Below are 12,798 nucleotides of genomic sequence, written 5' to 3'. Positions count from 1 at the left end.
TTTCTTTATTGTGCTATTGGCATTCAAAGTCATGTAAACAATTACCTCTTTCAGCTGAATATCATCTAACATATGGATCTAATAGCTTTATGCCCATTTTAAATCTAATCAGTCTTCAACTTGGCTGTCATTAGGTGTGAAAAAAACCAACAGATTTGAAGCAAAACAAAATAATTCAGGTCTGAAAGGACATTCAAGGAAAAACTTGTGATATTTGCTAGAGAAAGACAAGTATTATTGGCTCCATTAGCAGTGTTTCTGAAGGGGCCACTGCACATTCCACTAAAAAACAGTTTCATTGCTAAACCTGGTGTGTTTACACTGAAGGATTTCACTTCTATGGAAGCATACCCTGGTCTTCCTTCCTCATCAACATACAGTTAATATTCTGGTGCAAACAGGCCAGGTGGATGGTAGCAAAAGGGTTTGAGATGGAGTGACCAAGATAAAATGCACTGGGTTCACAAACATACTAAAGACTTTTAGACTGATAAAATCAAATTGTTTTAATTGATGAAGGCCTTTTTGTCTCTGCCTGGAAAATAGACAGGCAAATTACAAAATGTTTGTGCTGAATATTGTTCTCTTTTTTTTTTTTTTTTTAATCAGGAACAAATAACTTTCTCTTTGTGATAATTATTCTTTTTTTTTTTTAACTGTATGAATTTTCCAGTTTTTCACTACTCTGGTCATGATCAGAGAGGGTTCTGCAAAGTAGCAGAGAGAATTCAAAGTAGTACTTTCTAAACTAGGTGAATACTAACAACCAAGTATTTAACAAAGCCTGTGTAATGTCCTGGGAGAAGCACAGAAGGTGTATTTAGAAAATACAGGTGCTTTAGAAAATGAGAGGCTATATCTTGCTAAGTAAGTATTAGCTTTTGCAGCTGTAAGCAGTGAAGCTCAGTGAAGCTACTTAATTTTAAAGGAGGTTCTATTTATAAAGCTAAAGTATCAAACAGAACCATAGAGGGACTGAAAAGATCCCAAACTTATGTTGCATAAATTAAGTAAAAGTACATGCTGCCATATTTGTGAAATTAAAGCTTTGTCATAATCCTGATTTTTTTATAATTGTTGAAAAACTGCTCTTTCAGCTCTAAGTGTTCAGAGAATCTAATTCTGGTTCATCAGATTTGTGGCGGAATATTTGCTGGTTTTACCCTTTACTTAGTTTCTGAAGTACTTCAGTTCAGCAAACACAAGTTTTTTAAGTGGAGGGGTAAAAGGGAATGTTGAAGTGTGTTTCTTGTTAATGGTATGGTTTCTGTTATTACCTAAATTGATGATTTGGTCCAAATGAGACCCTCCCACCCCATGTTGTCAATCTACCCTGTTTCTCCTGTCAATCTGTCTTAGGCTCACCACATGTTTGGAATTCCACGTCGGAAATCCCCTAAACTTCTAAGCTTGATTAGTCCATGTGACCCAACTTTCCCCCCCTACCTCCCTCATTGGATGATGATTTTGTGAACCCTTCCTTTTACCCTCCCCAGGATATCTCTGATTAGCTGATGCTTTGTACCCTCCCTTTGAACCGCCTCCCTGTTTCAGCTGTTGCACGCTCGCATTTTCTGTCTTTTGCCCCCAAGATTCCCCAGAGCAACAAATCCTCTATTATCCCATGCAAAAGACCTCCCTCTTGTCCTTGTCTCCTCAGAGCGCAGACTGACAGCCAAAAAGGCTTAGAGCAAGTGCTCCAGTCACACCTCGGGTCATCCTGCTCCCGGGGTGTGACCCACTCCTGTTGCAGGCCAAAGTGATAGAGCCAGATAAGCTCTGGCCGGATACATTAAGGGAAGGAGATTTAGTTCTGTGAACTGGTTCCATATGTATACAATATGTCTTCTTGCAGACTTAATTATACTGTCTAAAGTCCTTATGTGTACTGTGGATATACCACCCATAATCATGAACACACAAACTAGCAAGATCCTGACTCATACATTTTCCTACATGGTAAGTTGTAATGATACCCACTCTAAAGTATCTCTAAATTTTCAGACAATAATTTCACTGAGATGCAGGTAGAAATATATTTTGTTATGCATTCAAATATATATAAATCGATTTTCTACTCCAGATAATGAGTATATGTTTATTTTTGGGAGACACATATGAAGAAACACCAGAATTTGAAAGAAATTTTGTCAGGATCAAAACATGGTCCTGCATATGACTGGAAAATTACTTGAATGCCTAAAAACCTTTAAATGTTGGGCTATCCACGTGTCCCTACAATTTCAGGGGAGTTAAAGGGTTATAGGAATATCAGTGTTGCTTTTGGTTGACAAAAAACCATCTTGATTCCACAGTTGTTTTGTGACAAGCCTCAAACCACTCATACTCCTTAAAGCTGTAATTTTGCAATTTTGACTAGCCTGACTCCAAGCTCAGTGATACATGGCCAGCTGAACTACAGAGGCCAACATTTGTACCTCTAAGAAACTGATTAGAAAAAATATGAAGAGGTTCTAACATAAGACTGTGAATGATGTCACATATGGTTTTAAACACCCTTTTGCGTACCATTTCTGAACTAAAATCCAACCACTTGCTTAAGACAGAGAAGAGGAAAAAAAAAGAATAAATTTTATAATCATTTTTATGTTCCATGCATAATGCTTATGTTTCCATTCTACACTTTTGTCTTGAAACAAAAAAAACCAGGTTTTTTTATTAGACCAAACAGTATGCAGCACTATGCAGAAAGAATTGCAAGTTAAATTTATAAAAAACATTTTTAAAGATATATTTTCAGTGGGATAAGGAATTTATCAAAATTTCCAGATATCTTGAATCTTCTCAGTGGTTAGGTCACCTTTCAAGGTTATGCTTTATCCTTATTTCTGAGTTATTAACATACCACTTCCACTCTGAAAGCAAATCAATGATACCTGTCTCGATCCATCCTCCTATCAACTGAAAAATAGCATAGTGGGAGAAGTATATAAAAACAAATGTTACCAAAAATGCTTATCTTTAAAAGAAGAAGAACTTTTCTGAATTAGGTCTGGTAAAATAAATGCTTAAAAAATATCTTGACTGCAACTAAAGCAAATAATGCTTCTAACGAATGAAGTAATGATTCTTAGTGCCATTTCAGGAAGGAAAGTCCACAGTGGTATCTTTTATCTGTCATTTCTAATTCAAATGTTTTAGTGTTCAGCTAAGCATGTAGTCAGGGTGCCATGAGATCCACTTTCTTCCTATGGGCTTTAGGATGGGAACACTTGAAACTCCCTGTGACCAGCCAGGGCCCATACCACCACCTCATCTAGGTGACAGGCAGCCAAGGAGCACCAGGACATCCCCAGCCCCAGGGATTGTTCAAGTCCCTGGGCTAGGGGCCAAGGATGGGTCAGAATGTTGGAAAGTGAAGATGCCTGCTACAGCGCTACTTATGGCCCCGGGGTCTGAAATAGACTCTTGGACCATAGGGGCAGAAGAAACAAAGACACCAGGACAGTGGGTCCTACAGTGCCCTCAGGGCTCTGACAGAGGGACAGTGCTGGTCAAAGGCACAAAGCCTTCTCAGACCAAAGGCAACATGTAGAAGAAGACAATGCTTGAACGAAAGTGTGTTATTTTCAAATGTTATAAAGCTTGTTTATTTTTCCTCCAAGGCTACTTTTACTATTTACTTCTTCAGAAATGACTTTGCTCCTCAAGCTATTGCATTTTTATTCCTTAAACAGCTTCATTTAAAATATATATAACACTATCTTTTGTACCATGCTGCTTAGATTATTTACTATCAGTGTAGATTATTGAAGTGCAAGAAGCTTATTCTCAGAGAAATGAAACAACTATTAACAGTAATTTGGACTTCATTACATTTTCATAAGTCTTGATTTAAGATGATTATAAAATTAAAAGTTCATTGCTATAAATGCGAATGTCTCCTTCCTAGCTTATTTTATTAGTTTACTTTTACAGCCCCCAGTCTTGTCAGTAAGGTGGTGGTTAGTAAATTATTTTCACAAAACACACTGTATGTTTCTTTTACGTGCAGTCAGTATACCTGCTGGTTCAATTATTTTATATAATTATGTATTTGTCAGAATTTCTTTGGCTGGATTCAGTTGCTATGCAACAATGTCAGAAACTTCATCAGAAACTTCATCAAACAATGTATGCATTGTGTGATTATCACAAGTGAACTGAAATACCCCAAATGCCTTAGAATTCCAAGAGCTCCATTTGGCAGCTTCTAGAGAGACATTTAAAGGGTAGAAAATCCCCCATTAATTTTTAATTTTTTACACATCTTCAAGAATATGACTAATAATTTCACAATTGCCAAATAAAATAGTGTCTCTCTAGTGTATTTTCCTTGTGTTTTGACAAGCTTTAAATAAAATCAAGTCCCATTCAGTGAATTTTTGTTATATTTTCTGGAATCAGCAGCCCTGTTAATATATCAATCTGGTGGCCTCTCGGTTATGTCCTTTTGCTAAGGAACAGCAGCAGATGCAGCATCTTTTCTGCAGACATGTTCACCATTCCACTTAGAATCTTTTAAACAAAATACAGTACAAATGCATTCTACCCATACTGAAACAGTCTTAACTCAGTTGTCAGTTCTCAGAAAACCTTCATAAACATAGTTTTTATTGGGTTTTCTTCAACTCAGTTGATGCAGTCAGACTTTTTTGAAAATAGGTGGAGTAAATCACAGAGTGAAGTGACAAAAGCTAAGGTGTTTGTGAAAATACTGTGATTTATGAACCTTGTTTTCTTAGAAATCTGTTAAAAAGCTCTTCATGTTTTTTTAAAGTAAACTTATCAGACAAAGTAACACTGCATTCATGACCATATAATGAAATAAAAGGTACATTAATTATGATACAGAAAATATGAATAGTATCGGTTTAGTAGAAATTTCCTTTTTTTTGCTTTCTGTTTTTCTTTCTTTCTCTGTAATATTTATGCTTTTGTACATCTGTATGTACATCTGTATGATTAGCTAGCAAGCTAAGTCACATTTCTGATGCCCAAGTGAATGGCATTTTATGTACACATATATATATCAATAAATACAAATCTATATACACAAATCTGTATATATACATACGTATATATATATGTGTATATATATATATGTGTATATATATATATGTATATATATATATATATATGTGTGTGTGTGTCTGTGTCTGTGTGTCTGTGTATGTGTGTGCTGTATATTTTAAATTCAGAGTTCCACATGCTTCAAACCCTGAGGTGCACTGCTCATCACTGGTCTCTCTCTGGACATTGAGCCACTGACCAATTCAAGTACAAACTTCCAGCCAATTCCTTACCCACCAAGAGGTCCTTTGTCTTAGGTTATAATGTAAGATGTAACCAAAAGTATGTATTCTATGACCATCTTCATAAACTGTTTAAAAACAGGTGGGGCAGTGTTCGCTATCTCTTCCCTGACTCATCCCTGATAACTCCCTCTGGGAGCTATCTCTGCTAATGGGCAATCAAGTCTCACTGCATGTCTCATAAAATTACATCATCACATTGTGGAATGCTCTACCCAGAGGTAGGTACAAAACATTCCTGCCTGAATACAATCTGAGTTTTGGAACACCACAAGCTGCACTACCCACTGGATTCCCAGAGGACAAGAGATACATAACCACCACTGGACCTTCATAGGAAGACCAGACCCTTCCACAGGATCACTGCTTCAACAGAACCACATCTATCACTTCAAGAGGACTGCAGCCACCATTTAAACAGACTGCTACTGTCACTAACCAACAGGATGTTGGGTTGTATCCTAACTGTCAGTTTAAGTCAGTGTTTCTGTATTATTGCCTTTATCTTAATTTTCCTTTTAAATTGTAGTTCTGACTTGGAATCTTTCACTGGTTTGTTTTGAAACCAGTACACCCATCCATCAAATCCATGTTTGTTCATTTTAGAGATTGATGTTGTTCAGAAAAATGTCAAATGCTTAGCACAAGTATGGGTAGATGATGGTAGTCACTCTTCTCCTAACCACCCAGTCTGAAATCTCACTGTCGAAAGCCACAAATTTTTTTCAGGCATTTTTTGCCTTTAGTGAAGCCGTGTTGGCAGTCACCAATCACCTTCTTGTTTTCCATATACCTTGACATCATGGAGTATCTGTGTCATCATTTTGCCAGGCACAGAACAATCTCTGGATGTTAATTTCTTTCCATATTAAAAATGGGACTTATGTTTCCTATGTATATGTATATGTATATGTATATGTATATGTATATGTATATGTATATGTATGTATTTTATACATCTTTATATGTCTTTAGTCATGCACACACATGAACATTACTGCAGTAAACTTGTATTTATTCAAATGTTGTCTGAGTGCTAGAAAAATACTTACTTGCCCTTGAAGGTGCTGTTACTTCAAAGCTTTGTAGTATACTAAGAACATCCTTTTATACTTATAATGGAAATTACTGATAATATACAAAAAAAATTTCAAGGGAGTTGGTTAGACTATGATTTTCTTTGATGTGTTTCGGGTGGGAGGTGTTGTGTTGGTTTTTTTTTTCTGCAGCCTGTGAAGAAACACTTCATGGGTTTTTTCAAGATCCCTTTAAGCACATTTTTTTAAGAAGGGAAAAAACCCTAAGATAATGCTAATCCAGAAAAAAAAAAAAAAAGGAACCAAAAAGAAAAGTGATATTTTCAATTGCTATATGAAATGTCATATAAACATACAAACTTTTGCCCCAAAAAACTATTACAAAATATTGATTGCACTGCACATGGATTAATTATGCAGGTTTTCTAATTATGATAAACTTAATGACAAAATGAAATGTCATAAAATGCTCAAGGGCATTCATTCCAATCTTTATGGTGTACCAAGAGCAATAACAGTTTATATCAAATTTTGTCAGTACAAAGACACTTAAATTTGACATATAAAATATGATGGGAGATTACAAATATGACATTTCTAGATTTCTTTTAGGCTAGAAATACACTGAAATGTCCAGACTCCCTGAGGCATATCAATAACAAAAAGAAAGATTGTCACACTTTACACTACTGTAGGAGTGGAAGAAAAAAGCAGAATTTCTCTGGTATGAATTACCCCTGGTTTTCCTAATTAGGTTCATCCAGTTCTAGAAATGACTCTTAGGAAGAGTTTTTAAGGTTTCTAATAAAGGTCATGTTCCCTACATATATTTATTTGTTCTGTGAATGGAATGTTTACCTACTTAATATAATCTAAATGTTTCTTAATAATGCCTTGTAATGGCTTCACTAAGCCTGTTCGCTGAAGCATTCCACAGCCAAAATTATTCTGTGTAGGGAAAATTTATCCTCTAATGCATTATTCTGCTCTCTGCAACTTTGATGTCTATTCTAATATGTCCTCATTGATCAACTTAACCTCTATAAAACTTCTATCTGTATATTTACACTTTGGGAGCTTATTTTACATTTTTCATGCATGATTACCAAAGGTATTTGCTTTCTTTCTCAAGAAGATAGTACTAGAAAATTATCCACATCTCTGACAATAATATGCATTATTTATCTGCTTACAGGATTCACTGACTGGATAATTTGAGGTGTATGTATGTGAAAGCTGTAATCATACAGGGGGTGTCTATACATTCATGTAAACATGGTCCTCTACTGAAATTTAAAGATCCATAGCTAAGTTTTGAAAAATAATTAGTATTATCTCCTTTTATTTATAAATTAGTTAATCAGTCTGATTTTCAAATTTTATTTAAACTAATTAACTCTCTGATTCACTGGATGTAATAGAAAGAGAGAAAAATGTTATGTACTGTAATAATGTCAATCTTCATTTGAGTTTAGGAAATAAAACTTGTGAAGTACATGTTTTGACTAGCTGTACCCTAAGATAACCATAAAAGACAAGTAACTTAAACAACTAAGATTCCCTGAAAACCTTTCACTGAGAAATTATCCAGACCTAGCAGAAATTCTTAGTCTAGGCTTTCGCCAGTTGTTCATTGCAGTAGAATCCTAGCTGGACACCTGGCTTTAGTAACTGAAGAATCTTTTTGGAGAAAGGGATATCTTAATGTAATTTTTTTAAAATTATTGAGGTTTTATTGAAGACCAACAGTTTCTATGACAGTTCAGAAATCTGAAGAGAAATAGAATAAATCATAAGATAGTTTTCTTTTTATTTTAAAAAAAAATCTAATTCAGAGTTTATAGATATGTCAAAAACAATGACAGTGCATGTACTTGAAAGCTGCATTGGAGGAAAAAAAGAGTTTTGCATATCTGCAATGATTTTTTCTAATTGCCCAAAATGAGAACACAACCTCGACCTGTGTTGACAAGATAGTACTTATTGACATCTAAAATTGAAAGAAACCAGTCATGAAGAGTTGAAAACCATAGTAGGAAGAACAGGCAAATCACACATTTAGAAGATAAAAAAAAAAAACACCAAACAACTTGTTTAAAATTAGATATAAAAATATAGATATAAATTATATAGATGAATATAGCTATAGATTATATATAAATATAGATATAGATAAATATAAATACATATATCCATTGTGACCTCAAAAATAGAAGTCTTTCCCACACCAAAGCTAATAAGTTACACACCTCAATTTCTCACTCCTTCTGTACCCTTCATGCATGTATCTAATTGGTATCTCTATGAAGAAAGACAACACTATATGATTGCTGTGTGTTTTATTCAGATGAATATCATGCTATTGTTAGTTCAAATACCGAGAGCTAAATAATCTAATAAATAAGCTAATAATAAATAAATAAATAAATAAAAATAATAAAATAAATAATAAATAATAAAAATAAATAATGTATAATAAATAATAAAAATAAATAATGTATAATAAATAGTAAAAACAGGTAATAATATAATCTGTCCAAAACTGAAATTTTACATTTGCAGTACATGACTTCTAATAATGATAATTTTTATCCTACAAGAAAGCTTACTCATTGATCTATTTTGTGCTTATATGCTTTCAAACTGTCTCTGCTTGTAGCAATTAGGAAATAATACAACAATTTTGTCAAAAGTTTACTCTTTTGATTTGATAAAACAAACTTTATATGGATCTACATAAGAACAGCTCTTCTAGCTCTTTTAGCTGTTCATGTGTGCATTACCACAACAGTGAAGCCCAAAGATCAAGAATACCAAACTGAAGTTGGAAAGTGAGATAAGAATCTGCAGCCCTGTAAAAGACATGCCATTGAGTAAATGGGGATATTAGTAAAATGAGATTTATGTGACTATTAGAGTATGTGATTAGACTATAATTGTTACTTGGGCACAACAACTGAATGACTTTCTGCTTTTAGGTGTTCTCTTGCTCAGCAAAATAAATAAGATACATACATAGTGCCTATGGGGTACTATAACATATCTCAAGTTTCAGCAGAACCACAGTATGTTGGGTGAGTACCAAAAATACTGCCTTGTAAGGTGTCTCAGTGCACATCAGCTAATCCTGACAGTTACCTGCTCATGGGCTCCTATCCCACAACAAAGAGGAAAAGGCCTCTTATCCAAAATCTCAAGATGATCTGTATTATTTGAGTGAAAGCTAATTGATTGGTATTACATTGACCAGAGGTTGAGAGGGACACTTACAAGCACTTCCTGTGAATCATCTGAAATCTGTAATACTTTATGTCATCAATGATGTCATGTACTTTTAGGTGTTTGCTGTGAAAATTATGCATATATTATTTCTGTATGTAGCAATATATATGTATGAATTATTCTAGGACAAGGTCTACAGTACTCTTTGATCATTTATGATTCTCAGTTATGTTTATATAATACTTAAATATGATTGTAGTAACTACCCTTTCTGTACAGTTAAAATAGTGGTTTTTACCATTTTTAATTACATATTTCTATAATTTTATATATGTGGTGAACTTTATTATACAAGTATATTGATATTTATTTAGTCAAGTATATTAATCCTAAAAACAAGTGTGATGAAGAAATTAGAATGTGGTAGAATATTAACTTCAAGTGTTCCTGAATCTTCTTGTAGCCAGAAGTGGAGGATCTCAGCCTTTTCATTATTCCTGAAGAATATGTACACTGCCTGTATTTCTTTAAAGGTAAGGTGGCAGGTAGCAGGGTGACAAACATAATAGAAATCTGCTTGTATCACTATATAGATGGGTAGAAGTGAAACATAGCACCTCACACATTTACAAAAAAAAGTTTGCTACCTTCTTAAGGAGAAGTCATTGAAGTAACCAATTTCTAGAAATAAATTTTCTTTTTTTCTAGCTACTAAGAAAGGTGAAAAAAAATATCAGTTTGAAAGGAAACACAAGTCAAGCTTTACTTTCATCTGGTAGACAAAACAGAGAACACTGCCTATCTAAATTCAAAATTATTTGCCCTGCTAAGAAAGCATATATCATAATATCAATCACTGTCATAATCACAGAATTTACATTATGTTTGCTCTGACATGCTAATTTCTTGTAGAAAAAAAAAGAAAGCTGGAAAATGCTCTGGAATAGAAGCAAGCATATTCTAAACTGCATTTAAGTAAAGTTTAAAACGATTTCATCTTTTAAGAAGTGATATTAAAGTGAGCTTGACCATCTGTCTAAAAATCACATTTTAATTAGTGAAAAGGTCAGATCTGATATTATTTCATAGACGTCTGCATTGATAATGAAAATCAAAGCATTTATTTACACCAAATATGGTGTCTTTCTCTAATAACATTTTCTGCAGCACATTGCCAGCTCTTATGTTATATATCTCAAGTGTTTTTTCAGCCCTACACTGCTGGGTGAAGACTCTAGTACTCTGCAGCAACCTGTGTCCCTCTGGCAATTCTTTTTCTAGAATCATAGACCCATTCAGGCTGAAAAAGAACTCTAAGGTTGTCAAGTTCAACTGTTAACCCAGTGATATCAAGTCAATCCTAGAACATCTCTAAGGGCCACACTTACATCTCCATCAATTACCTCCAGGGATAGTGACTCAATCACTTCCCTGGGCAGCCTGTTCCAAAAAATGGTAATTCTTTTAGCGAAGAAATTTATCCTAATATTCAGTCGAAACCTACCCTGGCAAAGCTATCCTTGTCCTATCACTTTTTACATCAGAAAAAAAGACCAACACCCATCTCACTACAGCCTCATTTCAGGTAGTTTTAGGTTGAGTGAAGGTACCCACAAAAGTCACTCTGTCACTCCTCAGCTGACCAAGGGAGAAGAAAGATGTCAAAAGGCTTGTGTGTCAAGATAAGGACATTTATCAAGTACTGTCATGAGCAAAAAGAGTCAATGTGGGGAAATTAATTTAATTTATTGACAATCAATTCAGAGCAGGATAATGAGATGTATATTCAAAACTTGGCAACACCTTCTCTCCCACCCCTCTCTTCTTCCTGGGCTCAACTTCACCCTCAATTTTCTCTATCCTTACCTGCCTTTAGCAGTGGAGGGGGTGGGGAATGGGGGCTGTGATCTGTTCATCACATTGCGTCTCTGCTCTAGACCCTTCACCATCTGTGTTGTCCTTTTCTAGACACTCTCCAGCACCTCATTGTACTTCTTGTAGTGAGAGGCTCAAAAGTGATCACTGGACTTAAGATGTGGCCTCACCAGTGCCCAGTATAGAGGGACAATCTTGGTCCTGCCAGACACAGTGATTTTGATACCAGCCAGGAGGCCACTGGCCTTCTTGGCCCCCTGGGCATGCTCTGGCTCATATGTGAGTTTTTTTGGCTGGGCTGCTTTCCACCCCAAGCCAGAAGCATTATACAGGATTTTTGTGACCCAAGGACAAGACTGGGCACTCAGTAAAATCGAGCTGCAAACGATTAAAGAAAAATACAAAAAGAGCTTTCCTTAGAAGTTCTGGTTCGGTTGGCTGTATCATGAAAGATTTTGTCTTGTTACTATGCTACTATAGATGATAATGCAGTGAGGAGATAAAAAGGCAAATATCAGAAGCTCCACACAGTTTATTTAAGCAATTTGTATTTCCAGATATGGATTGTAATGGAAGATTTCAGATCTTAAGACAACAAATAAAAGTGACTAAAGATCTTCTTTTGTGTAGTACTGATACTACTGATGCAGTTCTAGCAGAGGAGAAAAATATCTTTATGCTGTATCTGGTATATTATGAATAAAACATTCATGGAAGCCCCAGGGCTATTTCAGTTCAGATGCTATTATAATATATGACAAACTGAGCACAGCAACAAGAATTGTCATAGAACATAAAAGCATGGTTTGATTTTTTAGGTCCACTCTTTATTGAACACTTCTTTCAGTATGTTTTGTACTCCTGTGTTTGTTACTGCATAGAGAAGCAGCTATTGCTAGAAAAATGGGTCAGAAAAAAATTGGTGAATTCCCCATGATGACATCCATTGTGCTGTTTTGAGGAGTTTTTTGAGAAGTTTCTCTACAGGACAAGAAGAGAGACAACAATAAAGGCAACTGAGACTTACAGAAGAATAAGTCAGTCAAGACTAAACCAGACCACATTTCTTAGAAATAAGCAGAGATGGAAGATCAAGCCAATGGCAACAGATAATTGGACCTTATTTCCCCGGAAGAAGATAGCCCTCAGAATATGATACAGTTATTCATAGGTTCCACCAAACTTAATCCTCTACTTCAGAATCTCATGTACTAACTGAGCCAGTGTATTTATGAAACTCCAAAAAGACAAGAGCTCTTAGAAACTGCAGTTGAGGTTCTGAACTCAGCTCAGACTTCGCTGCTACTTGGCAATGGCACAGGCAGAACACTGACTCCTAGGGCATCAGG

The 12,798-nt window shown here is 35.1% G+C and overlaps 1 long non-coding RNA gene across 8 annotated transcripts in view; it reads left to right on the top strand.

Moving 5' to 3' along the window:
• Positions 1-12,798, top strand: part of LOC147655562 (uncharacterized) — a 43,632-nt gene that overhangs the window by 18,952 nt on the left and 11,882 nt on the right. For 4 of the 8 annotated variants that reach the window (XR_015289107.1, XR_015289104.1, XR_015289103.1 and 1 more), the window contains 2 exons: positions 9,331-9,426; positions 10,038-10,107. This is a non-coding gene — a long non-coding RNA (uncharacterized LOC147655562). The remainder of the gene's footprint in view (positions 1-9,330; positions 9,427-10,037; positions 10,108-12,798) is intronic. The other 4 variants (XR_015289109.1, XR_015289101.1, XR_015289102.1 and 1 more) reach the window with 1 other exon arrangement.

Source organism: Cyanistes caeruleus, chromosome 1, assembly GCF_971803275.1.
Source record: "Cyanistes caeruleus chromosome 1, bCyaCae1.hap1.1, whole genome shotgun sequence".
NCBI lineage: Eukaryota > Metazoa > Chordata > Aves > Passeriformes > Paridae > Cyanistes > Cyanistes caeruleus.
This window is presented reverse-complemented; position numbering and strand designations above follow the sequence as displayed.